Source organism: Salmo salar, chromosome 12 (assembly GCF_965601325.2).
Source record: "Salmo salar chromosome 12, fSalSal1, whole genome shotgun sequence".
NCBI lineage: Eukaryota > Metazoa > Chordata > Actinopteri > Salmoniformes > Salmonidae > Salmo > Salmo salar.
Window position 1 is genome coordinate 70,196,451 of NC_138302.1, and position 22,579 is coordinate 70,219,029.

At 43.6% G+C, this 22,579-nt stretch overlaps 1 pseudogene; it reads right to left on the reverse strand.

Moving 5' to 3' along the window:
• Window positions 1–15,076: 15,076 nt before the first annotated feature.
• On the reverse strand, window positions 15,077–17,103 carry LOC145859665 (uncharacterized; annotated as a pseudogene).
• Window positions 17,104–22,579: the final 5,476 nt, after the last annotated feature.

Sequence of the window (22,579 nt, forward strand, 5' to 3'; positions counted from 1 at the left end):
CTCGTAGGGTTTCCCCCGTCGGGAGATAAACCTCCGTAGGGCCATGAGGAAGGCTTCAGTATCCAAACTCTCCTGTAGGTCCAGGTGGACACATCTAGTTGTCAAACACTTGAACAGAATGCCCCAGCGCTTCTCCACTTGACGACCTAGCTTGATTGTAAAGGGGCCAAAGCAATCTACTCCTGTTGATCCGAAGGGGAGTTTGAGAACGCAAAAGCGAGCAGGGGGCAAATCCGCCATTTTGGGCACAGTTGCTCCGGCCCGCCATCTCTGACATTGCATGCAGTCGTATTGGTGCTGACAAATGGCTCCTCGTCCTCCAAGTATCCAGTACTTCCGCCTCATCTTCCCATAGACGCTCTCTGGCCCTGGGTGGAGAAGCCTCTCATCATAACTCTTGATGAGGAGGCTGGTGAGAAGGTGTCAAATTATCAAGGATAATTTGGTGGATAGCATTGGGATCCAAGACTTCTGCTTGGCGCAGCCTCCCTCCGACTCTGATCAATCCGAGGATTTGGTCGTAATCTGGGGCAAGAGAGAGAATACGGCTGTCCTTAGCCACTTTCCTACCGGCTTTCAGAGCTTTTAGCTCCTCAGGGAAGCTGGCCCAGCTGAGCAAGTAGCCATGAATTAAAGAACGATTCCACCAACTCCATGGGCCTTTCTACAACTCCTCCTCCATGCTTCACGGTGGGAACCACACATGCGGAGATCATCCGTTCACCTACTCTGCGTCTCAAAAAGACACAGCGGTTGGAACGAAATATCTCAAATTTGGACTCATCAGAACAAAGGATTATTTTCCACCGGTCTAATGTCCATTGCTTGTGTTTCTTGGCCCAACCAAGTCTCTTCTTCTTATTGGTGTCCTTTGGTAGTGGTTTGTTTGCAGCAATTCGACCATGAAAGCCTGATTCACACACTCCTCTAAAAAGTTAATGTTGAGATGTGTCTGTTACTTGAACTCTGTGAAGCATTTATTTTGGCTGGTAACTCTAATGAACTTATCATCTGCAGCAGAGGTAACTCTGGGTCTTCCTTTCCTGTGGCGGTCCTCACAACAGCCAGTTTCATCATAGCGCTTGATGGTTTTTGCGACTGCACTTTGAAACTTTCAAAGTTCTTGACATTTTCCAGATTGACTGACCTTCGTGTCTTAAAGTAATGATGGACTGTCATTTCTCTTTGCTTATTTGAGCTGTTCTTGCTATAATATGGACTTGGTCTTTTACCAAATAGGGCTATCTTCTGTATACCACCCCTACCTTGTCACAATACAACTGATTGGCTCAAACGCGGGGCCCATTAACTTTTAACAAGGCACACCTGTTAATAGAAATGCATTCCAGGTGACTACCACATTAAGCTGGTTATGAACATGCCAAGACTGTGCAAAGCTGTCATCAAGGTGAAGGGTGGCTATTGTCATGGAAATGATAACCAGAAAAGAAGAGAGAGACTGTAGATTCCTCAAAACAACTTATTTTATTATAAGATTTGCAAAAATGGAACTGGTTAACAATCGCACAACAGGTGCAACAGACAAGAGGCCAACAAACAAGAGTTGGGCCTCAGCCTTTATAGGAAAATACAACCTCTTTTGTCTATGTGACAGTTTAGCAGGTGTGTGAGATCATGGTGGGAGCATTGCGCACAAACAAGTGATAACACCCGCTTTGTTACTCCTTTCTGCTGATAGAATTGTCGCTGCTGCTCAAGCTAGCCTGTTCTCTTCATATCGCCACACAGCGGTGCCATTGAAAGATACGAAAAGAACAGGATGACTAAGTTACTCAAAACAAGAGAGGAACAACACTGGCTTCTTCTTACATGAGAGAAACAGACAGTGGAAATGTACAGGTTTAAGGCTTATACAAATGACGTGCAAAACAGAATTTATAATTTTGTCACTATTATACTTTGAAGAATCTAAAATCTAAAATACATATTTTGATTTTTTAAACACTTTTTTTGGTTACTTCATGATTCCATATGTGTTATTTCATAGTTTTGATGTCTTCACTATTATTCTACAAAGTAGAAAATAGTAATAATAAAGAAAAACCCTTGAATAAGTAGGTGTGTCCACACTTTTGACTGGTACTGTATATATATAGTTTCCTGATCTATCATATATCTCTCAGATATAGGACAGACAATTCAGAACAAACTTCATTTAGATAGTAAAAAAATATATATGTTTATCCATGTATTATGCTGTTATTCAATGTGTTTCTGTGGGCTAATAGCAGTAAGGCCAAATTCAATGTTTCATCATATCATTTTTGTATATATATATATATTTGTATATATATATTATATTAGACCCCCCCCCCCCCCAAAAAAAAAAAAGTGATAGCAGTGCTGTGAAAAACAGTTGTACTGCACTAGAGTGCAAAACATTTAGATTTTCCTGATGTTTAATTAGCATGTCTTTGCAGGTGGACTCTTGTTTTGAAGAAAGAAATCCGAGATCGTGCTGCCAGCATAATATCCTGCTGCTAGGAGAGCGGTATTGTCAAAGATTTTTATAACTAACCCAAGATAGACCACCGCCTGTCTTTTCCAACGGGACCAAACGACTCATAGCGGGCAGAATAAGCAAGGAGGTGGTCAGAGCCATGCACGAGTTAGCGAGATCCTATCAGCATGTATTTGCATATTTCCGTTAGGGAAATACTACTATTTGAAGTGCGCGGGTGCAATAACTTCTTTCGCCCTTGCACTCCTTCTACATATTTTAAAACTTGGGCAAATAGTAAAGTCTACAGATCTTACTCCAGTCTGTTCATAACAGATTTAAGTGTTGGGAACAGAACACAGTATTGAGTTCAAATGTTTCATCTATTAGAAAATGTAAAGAATATCAGTCAAAATCCATCTCGCACCATCTTCTCCCACTGCCGCTAGGCATATTGGTGGTGAGTGGAAACGCCAACCAGATGCATCAGATTCATACAACCGGTGAAACATCTGAAACATCGTTTTATCTGTGGCAATGGGAGCGTTCCAGCAGATCACTTTTGTCAAGACGTTGATCACCACCATTCAAAGTGTGTTGCATTTTGGTTAAGAAAATTGTCAGACTTGCGATGACACGTTGATTGCATGACCTTTACAACAACCATGTGATCAAAGGTTATGAACTTTCCACTGCAGTTGACTGAAAATGTCTAGTTTCTCCTCACCAACTGTAACTTGAAGTCGGAACCAAAGCATTGTGGGAGACAACCTTCTTTCTTGGAAGCAGAAGGCACTACATGCTCATAAATGGTTGATGCCGCCACCTATCATTGGTTATTAACAATGCATGTTCACTGTTTTGGGTGGATAACTATTTAGAGCTTAAATACATCTTCATCCATACATCCTTACAATAGGCCCTCATGTGATCCAAATTTATAACATAAATAAATGAAATATCCTACTTGCGACAATATAGCTAATGTATTTATCTCGATGTTACTGTAATGTTGTAATGTTGTGTCCCATGTTATAGCCTACAATTTGTCTCGTCTGTATTATTGTTGTCACCAAACAAATTCAAATTTGTTGATTGTCTATTAAGTGTGAATAAAATGTAATACATATTGTAGGCTATATATGGGTTATTGTAGGGGATATCTACACTGCCAATTTTAGAGGCTTAATCTGTGTCTGGGAAACCGGCCCTTAATGAGCAAGTACCCCAGACACCAGTCGTGGGGTCAATACAAAGTGTATCTGCTTGGCATTTTGTTTACCCAGTATGTGAACTGATGTACATGTAGTCTAATCCTTTTCATAGTGTTTACCCAGTGTTTACCCAGTAATTTATGTGAACTGATGTACATGTAGTCTAATCCTTTTCATAGTGTTTACCCAGTAATTTATGTGAACTGATGTACATGTAGTCTAATCCTTTTCATAGTGTTTACCCAGTAATTTATGTGAACTGATGTACATGTAGTCTAATCCTTTTCATAGTGTTTACCCAGTATGTGAACTGATGTACATGTAGTCTAATCATTTTCATAGTGTTTACCCAGTAATTTATGTGAACTGATGTACATGTAGTCTAATCCTTTTCATAGTGTTTACCCAGTATGTGAACTGATGTACATGTAGTCTAATCCTTTTCATAGTGTTTACCCAGTAATTTATGTGAACTGATGTACATGTAGTCTAATCCTTTTCATAGTGTTTACCCAGTAATTTATGTGAACTGATGTACATGTAGTCTAATAATTTTCTGTACAGTGAAGTGTTTTGTCCTTAATGTGACTGAATCAAATTATATTCTTTACATGCTGACTGACAAAAGCAACATAAAGGTTGAGAAATTAAGAAATACACTCCAGACTGTAGTGATGCTGAAATGCAAACAATTACCATACAGTAAGAATCTGTGTGGACTCATTTAATCACATCTGTTACAATTCCATGTTGCACAATCACAAACAATAATGAGGAAGGTACAAGGGCATGAAGTAATGGCAAACAACAGAGCATATTCCATATGCTGCAAAAACACCTATATGTTCTCATTCTAGTAGCCTATGCACTCACTAGCTGGTTATATTTTGAGAAAACCATCACAAAAATACAAAACAAGTCTTGTGAATGTTAGAAAGAACTTGGGCTGATATCTAATTTCCTTATCATCAGAATATTCATTCCTTGGACCATGTTGATCATGTTCAGCTTTGTGTAGGAGAAGTGGGATTTCGATAGCATCCACTTTATCAGCATTAACAAAGGTGAATTCCATGTTGTCCGACTAGCTGTCTGTGCATATGTACCTTCCCCGACTTTACTCGTTCACTTCCGTCTACAGTTGGCTACTTTCGGCTTACCACTCAAACGCACCCAATCTATTGTTGATGCAATGAGCATCTGGTGAAAGCTTCACTGACTACACACGCAAGTAGTGGTCCCACATTTATTTGAGCAACAAATAAAGTAAAACTCTGTTAGCTTACTAACAACTGTGTTACATAAACTCTCATCAAATCAAAGTTTATTGATTGCATACACAGATTTCGCAGGTGCAGCGAAATGCTTGTCTTCCTAGCTTATATAAGTGGGTAAAACAGTGTGTTAACATTATTAAAGTGACCAGTGTTCAATGACTATGTACATATGGCAGCAGTCTAAGGTGCAGGGCAGGGTACTGGACAGAGGCCAGCTAGTAGTGACTGTTTAACAGTCTGATGGCCTGGAGATAGAAGCTGTTTCTCAGCCTCCCAGTCCAGTAGCGGTGCTTGGGTAAAATCACTAAGGAAGTCAAGCCAAGCCAGCAAAAAAGCCATATTTCAACCTATGTTGTGATAGTTGTGATAATTGCGGCGTTTGCTCTAAAACCCATTCATTCATATGCCACTGTGATATAAGGCTGTGACAACAAAAAGACAAGTCACACAGTGGCGTAATAAATTAAACTACACATACATTAGTTTCATCACAAAACCAGAGAGCAACATCTGTCTGGTGAAGTTCACAAAATGTAAAAAACAGTTATATCAATCAAATGTATTTCAATCAATCAAATGTATTTATGAAGACCTTTTTACGTCAACCGATGTCACAAAGTGCTATACAGAAACCCAGCCTAAAACCCCAAACAGAAAGCAATGCAGATATAGAAGCACGGTGGCTAGGAAAAACTCCCTAAAAAAGAAGGAACCTAGGAAGAAACCTAGAGAGGAACCAGGCTCTGAGGGGTGGCCAGTCCTCTTCTGGCTGTGCCGGGTGGAGATTACAACAGTACATGGCCAAGATGTTCAAATATTCATAGATGACCAGCAGGGTCAAACAATAATAATCACAGTGGTTGTAGAGGGTGCAACAGGTCAGCACCTCAGGAGTAAATGTCAGTTGGCTTTTCATAGCCAATCATTCAGTTAGAGACAGCAGGCGCGGTAGAAAGAGAGAGAGAGAGTCGAAAACAGCAGGTCCGGGACAAGGTAGCACGTCCATTGAACAGGTCAGGGTTCCATAGCCGCAGGCAGCACAACCAGGTGGACTGGGGACAGCAAGGAGTCATCAGGCCAGCTAGTCCTGAGGCATGGTCCTAGGGCTCAGGTCCTCTGAGAGAAGAGAGAAAAGAGAGAAGAGAGAGTGAGAGAGAGAGAGCATACTTAAATTCACACAGGACACTGGATAAGACAGGCGAAAAACTCCAGATATAACAGACTGATCCTAGCCCCCCGACACATAAACTATTGCAGCATAAATACTGGAGGCTGAGACAGGAGGGGTCTGGAGACACTGTGGTCCCGTCCGACGATACCCCCGGACAGTGCCAACCTGGCAGGATATAACCCCAACCAATTTCCTAAGCACAGACCCCACACCACTAAAGGGATGTCTGTGCATAGTTAATGTTTTGGACAGTTTACTGAACATCTACCAATTTAGAACCATGGAGTTACCGCAAGTCAGCACAAAGACAACAGGAGAACTGCTTCTGCTATTCCAGCACCATTTCAACTTAAACATCATCAAATCAACAAGGCTATACAGTGGGGCAAAAAAGTATTTAGTCAGCCACCAATTGTGCAAGTTCTCCCACTTAAAAAGATGAGAGAGGCCTGTAATTTTCATCATAGGTACACGTCAACCATGACAGACAAAATTTGGAGAAAAAAAATCCAGAAAATCACATTGTAGGATTTTTAATGAATTTATTTGCAAATTATGGTGGAAAATAAGTATTTGGTCACCTACAAACAAGCAAGATTTCTGGCTCTCACAGACCTGTAACTTCTTCTTTAAGAGGCTCCTCTGTCCTCCACTCGTTACCTGTATTAATGGCACCTGTTTGAACTTGTTATCAGTATAAAAGACACCTGTCCACAACCTCAAACAGTCACACTCCAAACTCCACTATGGCCAAGACCAAAGAGCTGTCAAAGGACACCAGAAACAAAATTGTAGACCTGCACCAGGCTGGGAAGACTGAATCTGCAATAGGTAAGCAGCTTGGTTTGAAGAAATCAACTGTGGGAGCAATTATTAGGAAATGGAAGACATACAAGACCACTGATAATCTCCCTCGATCTGGGGCTCCACGCAAGATCTCACCCCGTGGGGTCAAAATTATCACAAGAACGGTGAGCAAAAATCCCAGAACCACACGGGGGGACCTAGTGAATGACCTGCAGAGAGCTGGGACCAAAGTAACAAAGCTTACCACCAGTAACACACTACACCGCCAGGGACTCAAATCCTGCAGTGCCAGACGTGTCCCCCTGCTTAAGCCAGTACATGTCCAGGCCCGTCTGAAGTTTGCTAGAGAGAATTTGGATGATCCAGAAGAGGATTGGGAGAATGTCAGATGAAACCAAAATATAACTTTTTGGTAAAAACTCAACTCGTCGTGTTTGGAGAACAAAGAATGCTGAGTTGCATCCAAAGAACACCATACCTACTGTGAAGCATGGGGGTGGAAACATCATGCTTTGGGGCTGTTTTTCTGCAAAGGGACCAGGACGACTGATCCGTGTAAAGGAAAGAATGAATGGGGCCATGTATCGTGAGATTTTGAGTGAAAACCTCCTTCCATCAGCAAGGGCATTGAAGATGAAACGTGGCTGGGTCTTTCAGCATGACAATGATCCCAAACACACCGCCCGGGCAACGAAGGAGTGGCTTCGTAAGAAGCATTTCAAGGTCCTGGAGTGGCCTAGCCAGTCTCCAGATCTCAACCCCATAGAAAATCTTTGGAGGGAGTTGAAAGTCTGTGTTGCCCAGCGACAGCCCCAAAACATCACTGCTCTAGAGGAGATCTGCATGGAGGAATGGGCCAAAATACCAGCAACAGTGTGTGAAAACCTTGTGAAGACTTACAGAAAACGTTTGACTTGTGTCATTGCCAATAAAGGGTATATAACAAAGTATTGAGAAACTTTTGTTATTGACCAAATACTTATTTTCCACCATAATTTGCAAAAATTCATAAAAAATCCTACAATGTGATTTTCTGGATTTTTTTTCTCTCATTTTGTCTGTCATAGTTGAAGTGTACCTATGATGAAAATTACAGGCCTCACTCATCTTTTTAAGTGGGAGAACTTGCACAATTGGTGGCTGACTAAATACTTTCCCCCCCCACTGTATATGCTTAGTTTAATACACTTAAAACAAACTTTAAGATACCAAAAACAATTTAGTCTAATCAATGTTCTAATTATCATGTGGCTATCCATGATGCTTCAACAGGACCACCCACAGTTGAGCTCAGCTCAACACTGATTGGCTAATTATTATTTATTTTATCAAGGGAGGCTAAATGCTAGTCAAATATTTGGGGAAGCCTGGCTTCCCTTGGCATCCATGAATACACGCCACTGTCTCGGTCCCAGCTTTGATGCACCAGTACTGTCTCTGACAGTTGGTAGTGGGTTGAACAGGCCGTGGCTCAGGTGGCTGAGGTCCTTGATGATTTTCTTGGCCTTCCTGTGACAATTGGTGCAGTAGATGTCCTGGAGGGCAGGCAATGTGCGTTGGGCTGTCCGCACCACGCTCTGGAGAGCCCTGTGGTTGAGGGCGGTGCAATTGCCTTACCAGGCGGGGATATAGCCTGACAGGATGCTCTCAATGGTGCATCTGTAGAAGTTTGTGAGGATCTTAGGGGCCAAGCCAAATTTCTTAGCCTCCTGAGGTTGAAGAGGCGCTGTTGCACCTTCTTCACCACGCTGTCTGTATGAAGGGACCATTTCAGGTTGTCAGTGATGTCCACGCCAAGGAACTTGAAGCTTTTGACCCTCTCCACTGCAGCCTTGTCGTTGATGTGGATGGGGGTGTGCTGTCTCTAAAGTCAGGCCTACCACTGTTGTCCTCAGCAAACTTGATGATTGACTTGGAGACGTGCTTGGCCACTCATTCATGGGTGAAAAGTGAGTACAGGAGGGGGCTGAGCACGGATCACAATGGGGGCCCCTGTTTTGTGGGTCAGCATGGTGGTGTTGTTGCCTACCTTCACCACTACATGAGGAATATCATGTGCACAGTACGTGCATGTGTATATACAGAAGAATAGATTTAAACCGACAGACAATAATTTGTGAAATATATGATATTACTGTAACTACAGTATCTTGCCTACTCAAACGTAATTCTTCCGTTACTCTGTTCGCTACATACTTCGGAAGAAACTAACGTCTGTTGGCTTGGCTTAGCGTTTGGCTGGAGCAAGGAGTCCCACCAAGCAAAATGTAGTTGAAAAGACGACTATGCCCGACGTCGAATCTACGTTCGGTTGATGTTGAAAGTTGAAAGGACGTCTTTTTCATGTTGTTGAAAATACATATTTTATGTCTTTTAAAAGATAACTATACAAAGACGTCCGTCTACGTTCGCTTTTGGTTGAAAGTGAAAATATGTATTTTTCAGGTCACTGTTTCAACGTACTTGCATACAGAGACACAGTATCAATAATTGGTCTACGAACAATTTTATTAACAATCATACAGCACTGCAGTACTTACACAGAGTATTTATTGACAACATTCAAGTGCTAAATGTCTTTATTCCACTACTGAAGAAGCATGACTCAAATCACCTACTCATGCTGTATTTCAAACATCCTACTCATATTTCAAACATCCTACTCATATTTCAAACATCCAAAAGATACATGTTTAATTACTCCATGCCTCACCATTATTATTGCCAATACATATTAACAAAAGGGGTTTCCATTTGGTTTTGATGGTTCATATTTACAGTTCATGTAACTTTTAGTAATCATCATTATTTATGCAACCAACAGAATTTATTTGAACAATTATATTTATAAACAATGGAGTAAAACAAGCTTATATTTTGGGTTGGACATTGCATCCTATTCTTTCTCTTTTAATCAATGGCATCAACATATTGGAAATCCAAGGAACTCTTGCAAAAACCAATGAACAAGTATGTGAAAAAGAAACACATATCTTGGTCCATCTTAGTATCAAAAACAGTATAAATTCAGTATGTATCTTCCACCTTGTCAAAATTGTGCATGGTACAGGATGTACACTTAGTGTACAAAACGTTAGGTACACCTGCTCTTTACATGAGAGACTGACCAGGTGAATCCAGCTATGATCCCTTATGGATGTAACTTGTTAAATCCACTTCAATCAGTATAGATGAAGGGGAGGACACAGGTTGAAGAGCCTTTGACCGAGGTATAGTAGTAGGTGCCACGCGTACCGGTTTGTGTCAAGAACTGCAACACTGTTGGGTTTTTCACACAACTATTTTCTGTGTGTATCAAAAATGGTCCACCACCCAAAGGACATCTAACCAACTTGACACAACCGTGGGAAGCATTAGAGTCTACATGGGCCCTGTGGAACGCTTTCGACACCTTGTAGAGTCCATGCTGTGATGAATTGAGGCAGTTCTGAGGGCAAAAGGGGGATGCAACCCAATATTAGGAAGGTATTCTTAATGTTTTGTACACTCAGTGTAAGTTTAGTACCACTTTTCAACCAATCCAGTGCATTTTTATAGAAAAAAAAAAATAATACGTCAAGGGATTTAAGCATTGATAAGCGACATAAAGCTTAGTTAATACAACACTACTATAAAGAGAAATAGAAATGCCGTCTTTTTGTAGACACTGACTCCGCCATGGTCCGTTGGACAAAGCATACAGGTAGGGTTGTTAGATACAGTTGAAGTCGGAAGTTTACATACAGTTAGGTTGGAGTCATTAAAACTAGTTTTTCAACCACTCCACAAATTTCTTGTTAACAAACTATAGTTTTGGCAAGTCGGTTAGGACATCTACTCTATGCATGACACAAGTAATTTTTCCACCAATTGTGCACAGACAGATTATTTCACTTATAATTCGCTGTATCACAATTCCAGTGGGTCAGAAGTTTACATACATGAAGTTGATTGTGCCTTTAAACAGCTTGGAAAATTAAAAAAAATTATGTCATGGCGTTAGAAGCTTCTGATAGGTTAATTGACATAATTTGAGTCAATTGGAGGTGTACCTGTGGATGCATTTCAAGGCCTACCTTCAAACTCTGTGCGTCTTTGCTTGACATCATGGGAAAATCAAAAGAAATCAGCCAAGACCTCAGAATAAATATTGCAGACCTCCACAAGTCTGGTTCATCCTTGGGAGCAATTTCCTAATGCCTGAAGGTACCACGTTCTGTACAAACAATAGTACGCAAGTATAAACACCATGGGACCACGCAGCTGTCATAGCGCTCAGGAAGAAGACGCGTTCTTTCTCCTAGAGATGAACTTACTTTGGTGCGAAAAGTGCAAATCAATCCATGTACAACAGCAAAGGACCTTGTGAAGATGCTGGAGGAAACAGGTACAAAAGTATCTATAGCCACAGTAAAACAAGTCCTATATCGACATAAGCTGAAAGTCCGTTCAGCAAGGAAGAAGCCACTACTCCAAACCCGCCATAAAAAAGCCAGACTACGGTTTGCCACTGCATATGGGGACAAAGATCATACTTTTTGGAGAAATGTCTCTGGTCTGATGAAACAAAAATAGAACTGTTTGGCCATAATGACCATCGTTATGTTTGGAGGAAAAAGGGGGAGGCTCGCAAGCCGAAAAACACCATCGCAACCGTGAAGCACAGGGGTGGCAGCATCATGTTGTGGGGTTGCTTTGCTGCAGGACTGGTGCACTTCACAAAATAGATGGCATCGTGAGGAAGGAAAATTATGTGGATATATTACATTTACATTTAAGTCATTTAGCAGACGCTCTTATCCAGAGCATATTGAATCTCAAGACATCAGTCAGGAAGTTAAAGCTGGTTGCAAATGGGTCTTCCAAATGGACAATGACCCCAAGCATACTTCCAAAGTTGTGGCAAAATGGCTTAAGGACAACAAAATCAAGGTATTGGAGTGGCCATCAAAAAGCCCTGACCTTAATCCATAGAAAATTTATGGGCAAAACTGAAAAAGCGTGTGCGAGCAAGGAGGCCTACAAAGCTGACTCAGTTACACCAGCTCTGTCAGGAGGAATGGGCCAGAATTCCCCCAACTTATTGTGGGAAGCTTCTGGAAGGCTACCCGAAACGTTTGACCCAAGTTAAACAATGTAAAGGCAATGCTATCAAATGCTAATTTACTGTATGTAAACTTCTGACCCACTGGAAATGTGATGAAAGAAATTAAAGCTGAAATAAATCATTCCCTCTACTATTATTCTGACATTTCACAATCTTAAAATAAAGTGGTGATCCTAACTGACCTAAGACAGGGAATTTTTACTAGGATTAAATGTCAGGAATTGTGAAAAACTGAGTTTAAATGTATTTGGCTAAGGTGTATGTAAACTTCCGACTTCAACTGTATGTGAGAGTGGATTCTCGGCCCTCACTAGCATGAAAACTAAATACAGGCACAGACTGTGTGTGGGAAATGATTTAAGACATCCTCTCTCCAATACAACCCAACCCAACATTGCAGAGTTATGTGCATCCTTTCTGTACATGCAGAAAATAAGGTCTGAGGTAAACACAGGCTTAGGAGATCTTGTATGTTTTGATCTATGAGATAATCATCATCAGAAAATTTGACTTCTGTAAATTTTGAAGCATTTATGTAATCATACAAATAACATAAAGGCTTCATAATTCATAAAGGTCATGTTAACTGACTGATATTAATACATAGAACAAAACGTATAAGATCTCCTAAGCCTGTGTTAACTTCAGACTTTATTTTATGGTAACGCATTTCTGTTTTTTAGGAATACAAGCTGGCGAGCTCTATACCATGCCTTCTTAACTGTCCGTGGGAATATTCATTAAGTTGTTGTGATTTAAATGAAATCTAAAACTTCAGTCTCACAGACAACATGTTAATAGTGTATAACAAGAGGTATTACAGAGTGTTATGAATTTGATTATGATAATGCTATCTCTTACCTATCCAGCTTTGAGTCTGGGTCAGCTCCATACTGTACCCCAAATTTGAGCTTGACTACATTGATGTGCATGCAGGACAGGACACACTCCACCACCACCACGCCCCTCACACGCACTATGCTACTGTCCAGGTTGTTTCTGCAGCCCTCCCAGCATGAACTACAGTAGCTATGAAAGGGGAAAGGACATGAGGGTCGTGATCATTAGACATCAAAGATGGAGAAGCGTGGGGCCAGCACCTCAAACACTAGCCCAGCAGAAAGAGACACAATTATGTAACTCTTCTGATGAATGGAAAAGTGTAGCAGTTGACAATCATCAATGCAGGGGGAACACATGTTGAATGCAGCCTTGCTTACCACGGTGTCCCTGAACACCAGCCTTCCCCAGCGCATGGGCCTCAAAAGTCAGGGAGCAGTCTTTTTCCATCTGGTAACAACACAGTGTATTGATAGTGAGTGACACACAATAACATACATCAATGTAGACAGTTAAAAGTTAAAACAGACATAAATGGGCCCTTAACCAGAATGCACTATACAGCATGAAATAATTACTATCCTCTGCATGGACAAACAAACCCCTGAGCCTGACAGATTCTCTCCAGAGCAGTCTAAGGCTGTTTATAAAAGCCAATTAAATGCTTAGTCCCCCCCATAATCAAACAAGTATAATGGCAAAGTTTAGAGCTTGTCAGTGAAAGATAACCAAATTCAATAGTTTTTTCCCCATGTATAAACATGTATCTATATACGTATCGGATCATTCTGAAAGTTAAAGACCCTCCCCCCAGTGGATATATAGTATTTTGGAATGAAAATTCTTCAAATGTATTTTATGTTTTAACATCAGCTATGCAAAGACCCAACTGTTACATGACATACCTTGTGTAAAAGCCCACCAACACCATGCTGGTCTGTGAAAAAAAAGCAAAACGCCTTGGCATGGCAACATATATTGTAAAAACTATAACAGTTTACAGTAATGCCACTGGTATGACAATAATATCACTAGCTAGCTATTACAGTTGTCACTCAGCAATAAAGTGAAGTGCATTACAGCCTAACAGAACTCTGGTGAGGAGATTTCACAGCTCTCCTTTTCAACTGCATTTGTCAGAGAGAGTGTGCAGAGACACATATTTGACTGACTGACTAACTAACTAATACAAATAGTGCAAAAATCAAATGTATCACGGAAGAAAAGTGTGTGCTAGCGCACCAAGAGTAGGTTAATTTAACCGAGGTAAAGCCAGTTTCAGGTTGGATTTTCCACAGATATTCGCCTGTAGTTTTCCTTACGTCCACCAACAGCAGTTAGGGACCGTCAACATAGTGACAAATCATATTTTTCCAATTTCAATAGCTCTTTAACCATTACTCCTAAAACTTTCAAAACTAGTTCTAGCTAACCAAATGGCATAGACACACATTGCACACACTTTCGTTGGTCGGTTTACATCTCACTCCATTTTAAATTGTTTATTTAAATGTTTGAAATTCAATAGCTCCTTGGTCATGTGACCTACTGACTTCAAACAAGGTTCAGAATGTCCACTGACTACCCTTGTATATTGCACACCCTTTAGTTTGTCCATATCCATCTCACACGATTTTACATTAATTTTGTAAACTTTAGAATTTCAATAGCTCCTTGGTCATGTGACCTACTGACTTCAAACAATGTTCAGAATGTACACTCAGTGGGCCTACACATTGCACATTGCCTCAAGCCCTACACTCCCTGCTCGCCTGCCTGCCCTCTCCCTGGGCCAGAGAGTGTATAGCTTACTCCCTGGAACTACAGACCTCCACACCTACTCTCCCTACCCCCTCAACACCCCTCTACCTTGGCTTTAGAATTTAGCTTACTCCCTGGAATTGCTAAGATGTCTATAGTCCTGCTGTCACGAACGATGTGCACCTGGTAACCCGAAACAGGCTCTGTGCACCTGGTAACCCGAAGGATGGGCCCGGGCAGATGGACAACCACCATCTAGCCCCATACCTATCCAGAGCCCAATGTCAATGTCTTACCTTCTACCCTTGCCTTCTACCTGCCTGCCTGGGCTCCCTCACATTCTGTGTCTGGCCTCTGGCCTCTGGTCCTTCTCCGTGCACCTGGTAACCCGTAAGTAAAGGAGGAGGATGGTGGAGGAAGACGCCTTCCGTCCCCGACAAAAGCTTGGATCGAGGGCTGACTTTCAATAGATCGCAGCGAGTGAGCTGCTCTGCTACGTACGAAACCATGACCCAGAATCAGGTCGTCTACGAGTGATTTAGCACAAGGTTCCCCACAAACATACGGTGCGCATCAGGAGAGGGGCGGCAACCCATCTGGCCGCACCCCAACCCTGTCACGAACGGCTCTACTCACCTGCCAAAAGATGCAGGCTATCCTGGGCCAACAGAAGATCTGCAGCGCTACGGTATCGTTATGTTTAGGGGGATTCTGACTTAGAGGCGTTCAGTCATAATCCCACAGATGATAGCTTCACACCATTGGCTCCTCAACCAAGCAAATACACCAAATGTCTGAACCTGCTTATCCTCGCGTACTGAGCAGGATTACTATTGCAACAACAAATCATCAATAGGGTAAAACTAACCGGTCTCACGACGGTCTAAACCCAGCTCACGTTCCCTATTAGTGGGTGAACAATCCAACGCTTGGTGAATTCTGCTTCACAGTGATAGGAAGAACGGACAGCGAAGGATCAAAAAGCGACGTCGCTATGAACGCTTGGCCGCTACAAGCCAGTTATCGTTATGGTAATTTTTCTAACACCTCCTGCTTAAAAGCCAAAAATTCAGAAGGATTGTGAGGCCCTGCTTCACGGTCTGTATTCATACTGAAAATCAAGATCAAGCGAGCTTTTTCCCTTCTGCTCCACGGGAAGTTTCTGACCGTTTGACAGGTGAACCGCCCCAGTCTTTCTTTCCCCGCTGATTCCGTCAAGCCCGTTCCCTGGGCTGTGGTTTCCCTAGATAGTAGGTAGGGACAGTGGGAATCACTTTCCTTCATTCATGTGCGTCATTAATTAGATGACGAGGCATTTGGCTACCTCAAGAGACTTAATTAAGTCCCGCCGTTTACCCCCGCTTCATCGAATTTCCTTACTTTGACATGAGGGGGTAACAGCCACCCACGAAGATGGTTTGAGTACGACTGCTAAGGGTAGCATGCTACGGTCAGATATCATCAAATTGACATCCATTCGAGTCACGCCCAATGGTATTGTCAGAGGCTTTTCTGTCTTACAAACTGGACATCAGTTGCCGCTACTAACCTTCAGCGGACTTTAACTGGGTTTTTACACCCAATCGACATCAAGTGCCAGCGCAATACTTATAGACTTGAGAACCAAATACCCATCGCAGTATCTAGCGGCACCATCGACCGGGTGTCAGAAGAAGCAACAGCAGCAGAAAAGAATAATCGTCTTTCAATCATTTGCTTGCCCAGACAGCTCTCCGGGACAGAGCCATAGAAACCACCTTTACCAGCGCTTCATCGATATTCCTCACTTTGAAATGAGGGGGTGATTTGAGTGCGATGGCGACAAGTGGGTATGCTCCTTTGAATTTCATCAAGTTGAAATTCAGTGATCCGTGCCCAGTAGAAACCTAGGCTTCTTCCGTCCGTTTTATGGTTCCGCGGCAAATCAATGGGCGTGGATGGTACTACCCACATCAGATGTAGGCCTCCCTACCCAGACAAGCTGGAGATATCTCTCCCCACTTTGTAGGGCATGAACCAGATCCATGCAATGCCCTATCACTGCGGGGCCAATAGGTTAAGTCTCTGCCTCAAGTCTAGTGAGTGTAGAGGAGACCTCCCCACCTACAATGTGTGGGGCCGGCGAGCGCTGTAGCTGAGGAGATCCGCGAGAAGGGCCCGGCGTGCGTCCAGAGTTTCCGCCGCCAACTGCCGGACCCAACCCCCCACTGGTCCGCCTTCGGCCCACCGATGGACACCACCCCAACAAACCCTCGCACGCAGCCCCTTGCAAGACCGTGAGATGGGCCACACAATTAACTTCCAATGGTGGCGAGAGGAGGGCGACGGAGCGACTGCTCCCCCAGCAGCGGCTCGAGCCCAGCCCCGCTTCGCACCCCAGTCCGACCGACCCAGCTCTTAGAGCCAATCCTTATCCCGAAGTTAGGGATCTTTTTTTGCCAACTCCCCTTACCTACATTGCTATAACATGACAGAGGCTGTTCACCTTGGAGACCTGCTGTGGATATGGGTACAGCCCGGCATGAGATTTACACCCTCTCCCCCGGATTTTCAAGGGCCAGGGAGAGCTCACTGGACACCGCCGAAACTGCAACGCTTTCCAGGGCTTGGGCCCCTCTCTCAGGGCGAACCCATTCCAGGGCGCCCTGCCCTTCACAAAGAAAAGAGAACTCTCCCCGGGGCTCCCGCCAGCTTCTCAAGGATCGGTCGCGTTACCGCACTGGAAGCCTCGCGGCGCCCGTCTCCGCAAGTCCGTGGGCATTCTGAAAGTAGTTTGAGGTCAGTAGGTCACATTACAAAGCAGCTATTGAAATGAGAAACATTGAACATTTATGTAAAATTGCGTGAGATGAAAATTTACAAATTAAAGGGTGTGCAATGTGAAGGCCCACTGAGTGTACATTCTGAACCTTGTTTGAAGTCAGTAGGTCACATGATCAAGGAGCTATTGAAATTCGAATGCAAAAAAAGTGTGTACTTTGTTTACGCTCCCTAACTAATTCAACTAGAAATACAAAATGCTGCTCACATTTCAAATCAAATCAAACTTTGTCACATGCCCCAAATACAACAAGTGTAGACTTTACCGTGAAATGCTTACTTACAAGCCCTTAACCAACAGTGCAGTTCAAGAAGAGTTAAGAAAATATTTACCAAGCAGACTAAAATAAAAAGTAACAATAAAAAGTAACACAATAAGAATAACAATTACAAGGCTATATACAGGGGGCACCGCTACCAAGTCAGTGTGCGGGGGTACAGGTTAGTTGAGGTAATTTGTACATGTAGGTGGGGGTGAAGTGACTATGCATAGATAATAAACAGTGAGTAGCAGCAGTGTACAAAAGGGGGGGGGGGTCAATGTAAATTATCCGGTGGCGATTTTATTAATTGTTAAGCATTCTTATGGCTTGGGGGTAGAAGCTGTTGAGGAGCCTTTTGGTCCTAGACTTGGCGCTCCGGTACCGCTTGCCATGCGGTAGCAGAGAAAAGAACTTGGACGACCCAGTCTCTGACAATTTTATGGGCTTTCCTCTGACACCGCCTATTGTATAGGTTCTGGATGGCAGGGAGCTTGGCCCCAGTGATGTACTGGGCCGTTCACACTACTCTCTGTAGCACCTTACGGTCAGATGCCGAGCAGTTGCCACACCAGGCGGTGATGCAACCGGTCAGGATGCTCTCGATGGTGCAGCTGTAGAACCTTTTGAGGATCTGGGGACCCATGCCAAATCTTTCCAGTCTCCTGAGGGGGAAAAGGTTTTGTCATGCCTCCTCTATGTTTGGACCATGATAGTTTGTTGATGTGGACACAAGGAACTTGAAACTCTCGACCCACTCCACAGAGCCCCATGGACGTTAATGGGGAGCTGTTCGGCCCGCCTTTTCCTGTAGTCCACGATCCGCTCCTTTGTCTTGCTCACATTGAGGGAGAGGTTGTTGTCCTTGCACCACACTGCCAGTTCTCTGACCTCCTCCCTATAGGCCGTCTCATCATTGTCGGTGATCAGGCCTACCACTGTTTTGTCGTCAGCAAACTTAATGATGGTGTTGGAGTAGTGGGTGAACAGGGAATAAAGGAGGGGACAAAGTACACACCCCTGAGGGGCCCCAGTGTTAAGGATCAGCGTGGCAGACGTGTTGTTGCCTACTCTTACCACCTGGGGGCGGCCCATCAGGAAGTCCAAGATCCAGTTGCAGAGGGAGGTGTTTAGTCCCAGAGTCCTTAGCTTAGTCATGAGCTTTGTCAGAACTATGGTGTTGAACGCTGAGCTGTAGTCAATGAACAGCATTCTCACATAGGTGTTCCTTTTGTGCAGGTGAGAAAGGGCAGTGTGGAGTGCGATTGAGATTGCGTCCTCAGTGGATCTGTTGGGGCGGTATGTGAATTGGAGTGGGTCTAGGGTGTCCGGGAGGATGCTGTTGATGCCATGACTAGCCTTTCCAAGCACTTCATGGCTACCGACGTGAGTGCCACAGGGCGGTAATAATTTAGGCAGGTTACCTTCGCTTCCTTGGGCACAGAGACTATGGTGGTCTGCTTGAAACATGTAGGTATTACAGACTCGGTCAGGGAGAGTTTGAAAATGTCAGTGAAGACACTTGACAGTTGGTCCGCACATGCTTTGAGTACACGTCCTGGTAATCTGTCTGGCCCAGCGGCTTTGTGAATGTTGACCTGTTCAAAGGTTTTGTTCAAGTCGGCTACCGAGAGCGTTATCACACAGTCATCCAGAACAACTGGTGCTCTTGTGCATGCTTCAGTGTTGCTTGCCTTGAAGCGAGCATAAATGGCATTTAGCTCGTCTGGTAGGCTCGCGTCACTGGGCAGCTCGCGTCTGGGTTTCCCTTTGTATTCTGTAATAGTTTTCAAGCCCTGCCACATCCGAAGAGCGTCAGAGCCATGTAGTAGGATTCAATCACTGTCAAATGCTCCCTGAAACATTTCAGCGAGCAAGCCTTTCTAATCGACCTGGCCCGGGTAGCCTGGAAGGATATTGACCTCATCCCGTCAGTAGAGGATGCCTGGTTATTTTAAAAAAATGCCTTCCTCGCCATCTTAAATAAGCATGCCCCATTCAAGAAATTTAGAACCAGGAACAGATATAGCCCTTGATTCTCTCCAGACCTGACTGCCCTTAACCAACACAAAAACATCCTGTGGCGTTCTGCATTAGCATCGAACATCCCCCGTGCTATGCAACTTTTCAGGGAAGTTAGAAACCAATATACACAGGCAGTTAGAAGAGCCAAGGCTAGCTTTTTCAAGCAGAAATTTGCTTCCTGCAACACAAACTCAAAAAAGTTCTGGGACACTGTAAAGTCCATGGAGAATAAGAACACCTACTCCCAGCTGCCCACTGCACTGAGGATAGGAAACTTTGTCACCTCTGATAAATCCACTATAATTGAGAATTTCAATAAGCATTTTTCTTCGGCTGGCCATGCTTTCCACCTGGCTACCCCTACCGCAGTCAACAGCACTGCACCCCCCCACAGCTGCTCGCCCAAGCCTTCCCCATTTCTCCTTCTCCCAAATCCAGTCAGCTGATGTTCTGAAAGAGCTGCAAAATCTGGACCCCTACAAATCAGCCGGGCTAGACAATCTGGACCCTTTCTCTCTAAAATTATCTGCAGAAATTGTTGCAACCCCTATTACTAGCCTGTTCAACCTCTCTTTCGTGTCGTCTGAGATTCCAAAATATTGGAAAGCAGCTGCTGTCATCCCCCTCTTCAAAGGAGGGGACACTCTTGACCCAAACTGCTACAGACCTGTATCTATACTACCCTGCCTTTCTAAGGTCTTCGAAAGCCGAGTCAACAAACAGATTACCGACCATTTCGAATCCCACCGCACCTTCTCCGCTATGCAATCTGGTTTCAGAGCTGGTCATGGGTGTACCTCAGCCACGCTCAAGGTCCTAAACGATATCGTAACCGCCATTGATAAGAAACAATACTGTGCTGCCGTATTCATTGACCTGGCCAAGGCTTTCGACTCTGTCAATCACCACATCCTCATCGGCAGACTCGATAGTCTTGGTTTCTCAAATGATTGCCTCGCCTGGTTCACCAACTACTTCTCTGATAGAGTTCAATGTGTCAAATCGGATGGCCTGTTGTCCGGGCCTCTGGTAGTCTCTATGGGGGTGCCACAGGGTTCAATTTTTGGGCCAAGTCTTTTCTCTGTATACATCAATGATGTCGCTCTTGCTGCTGGTGAGTCTCTGATCCACCTCTACGCAGACGACACCATTCTGTATACTTCTGGCCCTTCTTCGGACACTGTGTTTTAACAACCCTCCAGACGAGCTTCAATGCCATACAACTCTCCTTCCGTGGCCTCCAACTGCTCTTAAATACAAGTAAAACTAAATGCATGCTCTTCAACCGATCGCTGCCTGCACCTGCCCGCCCGTCCAGCATCACTACTCTGGACGGTTCTGACTTAGAATATGTGGACAACTACAAATACCTAGGTGTCTGGTTAGACTGTAAGCTCTCCTTCCAGACTCACATCAAACATCTCCAATCCAAAGTTAAATCTAGAATTGGATTCCTATTTCGCAACAAAGCATCCTTCACTCATGCTGCCAAACATACCCTCATAAAACTGACCATCCTACCGATCCTCGTCTTCGGCGATGTCATTTACAAAATAGCCTCCAATACCCTACTCAATAAATTGGATGCAGTCTATCACAGTGCCATCCGTTTTGTCACCAAAGCCCCATATACTACCCACCACTGCGACCTGTACGCTCTCGTTGGCTGGCCCTCGCTTCATACTCGTCGCCAAACCCACTGGCTCCAGGTCATCTACAAGGCCCTGCTAGGTAAAGTCCACCCTTATCTCCGCTCACTGGTCACCATAGAAGCACCCACCCGTAGCACGCGCTCCAGCAGGTATATCTCTCTGGTCACCCCCAAAGCCAATTCCTCCTTTGGCCGTCTCTCCTTCCAGTTCACTGCTGCCAATGACTGGAACGAACTACAAAAATCTCTAAAACTGGAAACACATCTCCCTCACTAGCTTTAAGCACCAGCTGTCAGAGCAGCTCACAGATCACTGCACCTGTACATAGCCCATCTATAATTTAGCCCATATATCTCCCTCTTCCCCTACTGTATTTATTTAGCTCCTTTGCACCCCATTATTTCTATTTCTACTTTGCACTTTCTTCCACTACAAATCTACCATTCCAGTGTTTTACTTGCTATATTGTATTTACTTTGCCACCATGGCCTTTTTTGCCTTTACCTCCCTTATCTCACCTAATTTGCTCACATTGTATATAGACTTATTTTTCTACTGTATTATTGACTGTATGTTTGTTTTACTCCATGTGTTGTTGTATGTGTCAAACTGCTTTGCTTTATCTTGGCCAGGTCGCAATTGTAAATGAGAACTTGTTCTTAACTTGTCTACCTGGTTAAATAAAGGTGAAATAAAAATAAATAAAATAAAAAATCTTAATCCTGTATTGATGCTTTGATTGTTTGACGGTTTGTCTGAGGGCATAGCGGGATTTCTTATAAGCGTCGGGATTAGTCTCCCGCTCCTTGAAAGCGACAGCTCTAGCCTTTAGCTCGATTCTGATGTTGCCTGTAATCCATGGCTTCTGGTTGGGATGATATCTTGGTAGATAGTGTGGTCTACAACTTATCATAAGGTACTCAACCTCAGGCGGGCAATACCTCGAGACTTCTTTAATATTAGACATCGCATATCAGCTGTTATTGACAAATAGACACACACCCCCACCCCTTGTTTTACCAGAGGCAGCATCTCTGTTCTGCCGGTGCATGGAAAATCCTGCTAGCTCTATATTGTCCGTATCGTCGTTCAGCCACGTTTCGTGAAACATAAAATGTTACAGTTTTTGATGTCCCGTTGGTAGGATAATCTTAATCCTAGATTATCCAAGATTCTCAGAAGGC